General features: G+C 28.5%; 1 protein-coding gene across 2 annotated transcripts in view; it reads right to left on the reverse strand.

Moving 5' to 3' along the window:
- The window catches only part of LOC129965971 (monocarboxylate transporter 9-like), a 45,058-nt gene extending 40,765 nt beyond the window's left edge, over positions 1-4,293 (reverse strand). The window contains exon 1 of one of the 2 annotated variants that reach the window (XM_056080285.1): positions 4,225-4,293. The gene's annotated coding sequence lies outside the window, so the exon portion shown is untranslated. Of the gene's footprint in view, positions 1-3,753; positions 3,808-4,224 lie in introns of those variants that run through there. The other variant, XM_056080286.1, reaches the window with a different exon arrangement.
- Between the last annotated feature and the right edge of the window lie 4,125 nt (positions 4,294-8,418).

Below are 8,418 nucleotides of genomic sequence, written 5' to 3' on the forward strand. Positions count from 1 at the left end.
CTATACAGAACAAACGCCGTGGTATGCTGACTTCCGGTATCGTTTTTTTGCACGATAACGCCCGTCCTCACTCTGCTCGCAGAACAACAGCCCTTCTTGAGTCCTTCAAGTGGGACGTTTTCAACCATCCACCTTACAGCCCAGATCTGGCGCCAAGCGATTATCACCTCTTCATGCGTATGAAGAAATGGCTCGGGTCCCAGCGGTTTGATGACGACGAAGAGCTCAAAGATGCGGTCACAGGCTGGCTCAAGGCACAAGCGGGTGATTTTTATGCAGAAGGAATTTCAAAGCTTGTGAAGAGATACGATAAGTGCCTCAATCGTTATGGAGACTATGTCGAAAAATAGTGCAAAGATGTAGTTGTAAGATGTATATATTAAAATATTTTTACTTAACTTGGGTTTTTTTTTTTTTTTTCAATCAACCGGAGGTTAGTTTCTGAATTGCCCTCGTATATGAAAATTCAATTTTTCCGCATTTTAAAAATTAATTATCTTCTCAATATTTAAATTCAAAGAAAAAACACTTTTATTTAACTTTTGAGATGCAGTGTTTTGTCTTCTTTTCCACACCTATCAAATCAAAATGACCGTCACTTTGACTGTTCTGATACCGGTTTGAATGGATAAAACCATCACAAACCTCCATAATATTGCAAGATCTACAATTCTGTTTCTGCCCCTAACCCTCATTTCTGTTTCTATGTAAATGAGTGTTAGGGGAGTCCCCGTTTTGAATGCATAAAAACCTATCGTTTGCCAAAGGATTCTAAAAGAATGCACTTTTGCGCATGCGTTAGGACGGGTTTAACTCGACAAAATAGGAGTGAGAGGAAAGATGAAAGGAAGAAGAATTTTACTTTTAACAATAAACTGAATTCCGGAAATGCGTACATCCTTCCGCGTCTCACCCCTTAGTGAGACAGAATCGTCAAAAAAATGGTCTTCTCATGATATTGAAATGAACAGTAGATAGCTGTTGCGAAGTTTATTTTTGTATTTGACTTCACCGAAAACGCAATATTTAGGTTAATGATAAGAGAGCGCTAACATACCTTTCAAAACGTATATGAAAATTTAAGTCTTATTGTCAAGAATAAAAATGCAAATATGACTCAACTAATGACATTCCTCATGGTAATTACACGATATGTCAAATTGCTAACAATTATTTAGTAATTTAACCTTTCCTTATAAATATGCAAGTTTAGGACTTTAAACAGTTTCGAAGAATACTAAGCAAAATCAAAATTCAAAGCACAAATTATTATAATTTAAATAATGCAAACCAAATTATAACAGGCAACAGACCGTTGGCAAATCATAATACCAAGGCTAGGATCTAAAGATCATCTACAGACTGCAGTGGCCTGATAGTAAGGTAACGATGTCGGAGTGGGAGAGTACAAAATTCGAAATCTAATTGCACCAAAGAACCACTTGTAAACCGACCTGTAGCACATTTAAATATCCTTCTGCCGGTGCGCCGCAGAAATCTGGAGAAGTGAGGGCCAAATCAAATATTATCCTAGTCATCTGCTCCCATTTAGAAATTACGTCCTTTCCGAAAAGAATCTTCGTATCTTTTCGAGGAAGCGCGTAATTATTACTAAACTGAATAAGCAGTAACTAATATAACTACAACTATTATAAATAACAACATAACTACAACTAATAATTGACCAGTTTTATTTAATAAAATTCTTGTTGTTTCTGTCAAAATCGATCACTTCATATGATAAAAGTTAAAATAAAACAATCTTAGATGCCAAAATAACAACTGCACTATTTATATACATTTTGATGTATATGATTATCAAATTACTTACAGAAATAACAAAGAAAAATCGAGGTAAAAATAGAAAACGGGAAAATAGATAATACCACAGTAATAACATAAAACACAGGAGCTACAATAAATATCTTAACAATAATGGCAGTTAGCATGCAGAAACAAATGCTTATAGCATGTAGTAAGAAGTGTAGCAACTAATAATACCAAATTATGATAAAATACAAAGAAAAATGTAAAACAGGCCAGATATTTTAATAAATTACGATGGAATATCAAAATCACTCAAAAATATCGTGTTAAAAAATTAATTTTTCCTCAAAAAAATACAATCGTTATAATCATATGCCGATGAATCGTCAAAATACTGATTGCAATTTCAATTGATGTTCCTGAATTTTTCCTATAAAAACAGCTTAAACAGCTATTTTGGAAATCTTTCATTCCAGAGCACTTAATAACTCTTTAGTCAGAAATTTTTCTTGCGACATGCAATGCTGCAAAATTAATTACGCCTTTACAATAATAATACCCGCCCCCCCCAAAAAAAAATAGTATCATAGTTTCATTATTTTGAAATTGATTCTTTTTATAACACCGGGAGGAAGTTATTTCTATTTTTAGTTATTTCAACATTTTCTGTTAATTGTTTACTTCTGAGAGTCACTTCAATATTTTCTGAGAAATAATTTGAAAAATCCCATAATATTAATGACTGAATTGTGAATTTTATAATACAGAGATAAACTTATTTTTAAAGCACCGTTTATGTTCAATATTTTCTGTGAAATAATTTTTAAAAAATCAGTGATATTACTGCGATTGAACATGGCGATACTTATAAGTTTCGAATCCAAGTGCATTGTGAAGTGAATTGAGTTTTTCTAATACTTGAAATATTGATTGCAATTCATTTCAAAAAGCATAGTTTTTACAATAAATTATAAGTTATCAAGTTGCATTTTTAAATAATGTAAAACATATTTGTCCTTGGAACAAAAAACATATTTTAAGATCAAAAGTTGAAGAAAGCAGTAAAATTAAATTGACTAGGACTCCTTTTACGATATATTCTTTGTATACATCGAAATATCTTTTGTTTTTTTCTGCAATAAATGTATCTATTGGCCAAACGGGCTGAATTAAAATGCAGTGGGCCTAATTGTCCCACTTCTCTTTTTATAAGCAACTTCTAAACCGAAACAATTCAGTTTCAACTTTCGTTTTACTTGAACAATTCAGTTTTTATCTCTTTGCCCAATATTAATCCTTTCCTGCAATATCTAGTAGCTTCAAGGTCAATCGGACTATAGCTTAATATGGAGATTGTGGGTAAAGGAAAACGCAGACAGCAAACAAACAGACAGTCGGACATTTTAGTCATTTAACTACTTAGAATGGAATTTTTCCAAATTCGATAAACTTATTCAGATTTAGAGAAGATATTTAAATAAGACTAATAATTATTTTTGAGGCATTTAATTTTAAATACCATAAATCATATATCAAATTTAAATGCATTAAATTTTTCTTAAAAGATTCATTATTCAATTTTTGTGTACTTCATTATAAAATGCAGCAAAATATTTTCCAAGTGACATGATGTCTATTAGTTCAGCAAAGTGGACAGATGATAATAAATTCACCCGTTTAAGTGATATTTCAACTTATTAAAATAATCTATAAAGAAAAATCGATTATGTTTTTTAATATCTGGGAATTAATCTATTTTGGATGTTGCCAATAAAATTTGTATTTTATTATAATTATCAGTGGAGGATTTCAAACTAAGCAGAGTAGGCAGCTGCCTAGGACCACTAAAATGAAGACGAACAACAAACATATCGATTAAAAAAAGTTATTAACCTATAAATAATAGTAGATTTTCATGAAGTTATTCAAAGAATAACCTAAAATAAATCTTAAAAATAGAGTTAAATGTATTAAAATTAAATTTACCAGTTTACAAAACGAGAAGCTTCGCAGTCTGCTCAGCCTGGGACCGTAAAATGCATAAAACCACCACAGATAATTTTATCGCAACGCAATATTTCATTGGCTGACACTAAGCAAATAAACGAGCTATTTTTAAACAGACACAGTTTGTTAATTTATTTTCAGTGATGAAATATTACTTTATTTGCACATGCTGAAAATTAACCAAGTTCTTCGATTCAGTATAGAACAGAAATAATGAAAGAAATAATTCAGAATAGAATAAAAATAATGACGATAGAAACAATTAATAAACATTATTATGCAAAATAAAATCCTTTTGAACAAAAAAAAAAAAAAAGGTTTTCAAAAGACAGATGGTTACAAAATAAAATTATTCAATCTGTTAATAAAATATTTCGAGTCACAATATTATTTTTTCTTGAAGGAAGAAAAAATGAATGAACACAGTGGCATGTATGGTGGTTCACTTACCGGCTATTGGAGCTGGTCATCTTTCTTCTGGAAATGTTTATCAATAAATGAACGTAATATACGAACAGGGAACCTTTGGAACCGGAAGTGAGATCACAAGATTTCGGACTTGCGCAAAGCATTTTTTCTGACCTTAATTTTTTCTTTGCACGTGGATCGGAGCAAAGCAAATGTAAACAATATTCGACGCAGACGATTTTTTGTTTGTTTTTTGTTTTTGTTTTAAACCGCATCACGGGAATTTGAATGAAACCGGATATCAATTTCTGAAAAAAAAATTATTTGTTTTTTTTTTTCAAATATATTTATTATTTTATATGAAGAAATATCAACATAAGTAGCTTATTAATCATGATTTTAGATCCGCTGATTATTATGAAACAAATAGATTAAAACAACTCATATTTTCCTAATTCATATGTTGCATTTCTGGTGCTGTCTCTAAAATTATTAAAAACGTAAAGAAATTTTTAGAATAGAAAATGCTGACTTCAGTAATATTCTAAAAAGTAGAAAATATTTTCAAAAATTAGGATGTTTAAACAAAAATAATAAAAACGATATAATATGACAGCAAATTTTCAAAAAATTATCATAAAAAGAAATGCCTAATCATTCATTAAAAAATTAAGATATACTTGAATTGCATTGATATTCTAATTCGATTGCTTTTATGAACTTTAAAACTTTAATTTCCATAATTTTATGTAATTTTGACAAAAACTTTTTTTACTATTTAGTACACTAATAAAATTGTTTTATTTAATTCAGTTGTTTTTTAATTCGAAATGTTTTTCAGTTTTGTGTGCTGTTCTTTGCAACGTACGAATTAGATTGATAACATGACTTGATAGTTTTCACTTTCATTTTCGCATTGATAAAGTAACGAAATAACCGCCATTAACGAGGAGAATATTAAATAATGGGCCTATGCGTTTGGAAGTTTGAGTCTACACATAATGAATTTTGATACCAAAGATGTCTATGATATGTGTGAATATTCAAATGAATTATGATGCTGAACGCTGAACTATAGAAATATTTTTAGCCATCAAATAATAATATTTACTATGCTCATTTCATTCTGAGAAGTTATAAGTAAAAGTTCTTGACAAATTGTTTTCAAATGCTTTCATATTTTTAAAAATGGGATTCTGTAAAAGAATTTTTTTTTTATATTTCCTTATGTCCTGGTGATCAGAAAATTTGTAGACCTGTGTGTTTTCGATAGCAATGAACTATTAAAATATTTCAGGACTTAATTACAAATTAGCCCATTGATTTTGTTGTTAAATTTTGATTCCACAAATATGGCAATATCTGATAGGAAACACATAAAAAAGGAATCACAGGATTCTGTAATAGTTATCGTAATGAATTTCAATATATATTATTGAAAAAAGTGAATAAAATAATTTTCAAACAACCTCTTATTCATGAAAATGTAATACTAAAAAATGAAATAATCCTAATTTCTTGTAAATTAGTACTAATTAAATGCAAATTAATACTTATTTACGTTAGTGTTATACTAATCCGAGTTATTAGTATATTAATTATTTATTAAGTAAGTAATGTAATATTAATTTAATACTGAATTGTAAATTAGTATGCTTGAAAATAAATTAACCAAAATTAAAGAAAACCTCAAAACAAAATAAATGCAGAGCTTTAATATGCTGAAAACGATAAAATAAGTAAATAAAAATAATACTGAATTTATTAAAAATGGAAATTATTATAAGTGTGATTAAAATTCTAATTTACTGAGAATTTATTCGAATTTACCTTTGAGATTTTTTATTAAAAAAATACACTAATGAAAACGCATTCTTTAAAAACTTTGAGTTTTCTTTTAACATTATCAGCTAACATTTCTTAAATTTTCAATATAAATGAATTAAATCAAATGACTAAGTTGAAATATCGCTTTTTAGCGAAATTGTGATTTTTTTTATATTTACTGCTCTTAATGTTTGAGCAGGTTTCTTTATAAAATCGTTTGAATTTTGTTTCTAAATCTATTTTTTAAGAAGTTACACTGATTAATATTTGAATTTACACATGTTTTAATGTCTACATTTTTATAATTACTATTTTATTTGAATTTACACATGTTTTAATGTCTACATTTTTATAATTACTATTTTATTTGAATTTACACATGTTTTAATGTCTACATTTTTATAATTACTATTTTATTTGAATTTACACATGTTTTAATGTCTACATTTTTATAATTACTATTTTATTTGAATTTACACATGTTTTAATGTCTACATTTTTATAATTACTATTTTACTTCTTTAGAAGCTGTTTTCTCAAATTCTAATCTTAGATTGAATTTCCTGACAAAAAATCTTAAATTAAAACCTAATGTATATTTTTTGTTCAAATTTTGTGTGATAATTTCTCAATATGTTTTGCAGATCCTGAATTAGAGAATAAGTAATCTATTCCTTTAGAAATTTTTTTGTATTTGTGTTAGTGCTTCACAATGCGAGGAAAAATTGAAAATTTGGCGTTATTTGTCAGTCAAATCCCAATATTTAAAGAATGGATAGAAATACAGTTTATTTTTTAGCTAAGGAACTAAATAATATATATTTTTTAAGATATCTACAAAATTTAAAGCAAATTATTTGATAAACTTTTAAACTAAATGTTTTGCTTTATACTTTTTAGCCAAAAAAAAAAGCATTACCCCCCCCCCTAATTTTTAAAGAAACTTTTACCACACCTAACTAGTATATGTTGGTTTTATAAATGTTTTTCCAATTCTTCTTACACAAATATTCAGAAGTATAAATATTTTCAAACTTTTTGAAAAAATTCATACCTTAATATGTTACTTGTCGCTGACCATCATTTGAGTCACGTTTGTGATTCACAGTTATCTAATTAGATGGCTGCTTCTGTACTGCAGCTAAAAGAGCAGAAAAGACAGATATGATTATATAGAAGGTGCGAGTCACCTTCAAATAGCCGCATGGAAATGGAGTGAAATTTAAATCGAGAAAAAATACAGAATACTATTTTAATGCAGTAAAAGAAAACAAAAGCAGCCGACATTTTATCACTTTAATTATGGTCATTTTGCCATAAAACTGATATAAAACCGAGTTTCGGCTGTTTTGAAAATGAAAATGGAAAATTAATTAAAATAATAAAATGTAACAATAAAGCTTGAACCATGACATTAAAAGAAATGGGAGAAACTGAATCATAACCTTGTTTCCTGAGACAGTCACAGACATTTTTCCGAGGCTGACGCTGGCCGTATATTTATGAGGCCGATAAGACGTCAATGCGTTCGCGTCTGGAAATTGACCACTTCCGTACTAAATACTGTTAATAGTTCCCATTTGTCATCGTTCGTTATCTCATGATTATCCGTCATTTTGTTCTGGACTGGAATTCTATTTCGATCCTTGAATCCAACAATAATTTCTCATTTAAAAATATCTCTACAAATAATTAAGGAGAATGTATGTGTGTGTTTTGGCGCTGTACAGAGCAGATCATTTTATTTAAAGCTGCCAAATTTGGCATAGGTATACTTTGGAGGATAGGAATGTGCACCTAGAAAAAATTTTATTTTCCAAAAAATTAAGCGGGTTTTTTTTTGTTTGTTTGTTTTCTAGCGATGAATTCCAAAAATATGACACAAAATTGTTTTTATATTATTTTACAATTCGAAAAATTGTCTTTCTCATGATACCAATTTCAGTTTATTCAGTTTTTTCAGTTTGAACAGTTTATTCATGAATTTTGATAATATTTTTAAAAAGATATTTTTTGCTTTATTTTCAATAACAGATTTTATTGTTGCATTGGAATTCAAATTGTTTTCGTCGTTTTATCAAATATTTGATTGCGTGATTTTCTACCATTAACAAGAAGATACTAATAATGAGAAATCTGAAAGTGAAGTTAAATTTTCGTAAAAGACAATGTGCAACTTGAATTAAATTTTCCAGGCACTTATATTTTATGGCATTATGGTGACAGAAGATTCGACTCTATTAAGAAGATTCATTAACACATATAATAGAATAGGTGTAAGGGTATTGAAATAAATTTTTTTCGCACTACTTGATGCAAAAAATGCTTTTTGAAGAAACCCTGAACATCAAAAGTTATGCATAAGAGATTTAATTGAAATGAAACGCAATTAATATTCTAACGAGCTAG

Source organism: Argiope bruennichi, chromosome 4, assembly GCF_947563725.1.
Source record: "Argiope bruennichi chromosome 4, qqArgBrue1.1, whole genome shotgun sequence".
NCBI classification, from domain to species: Eukaryota; Metazoa; Arthropoda; class Arachnida; order Araneae; family Araneidae; genus Argiope; species Argiope bruennichi.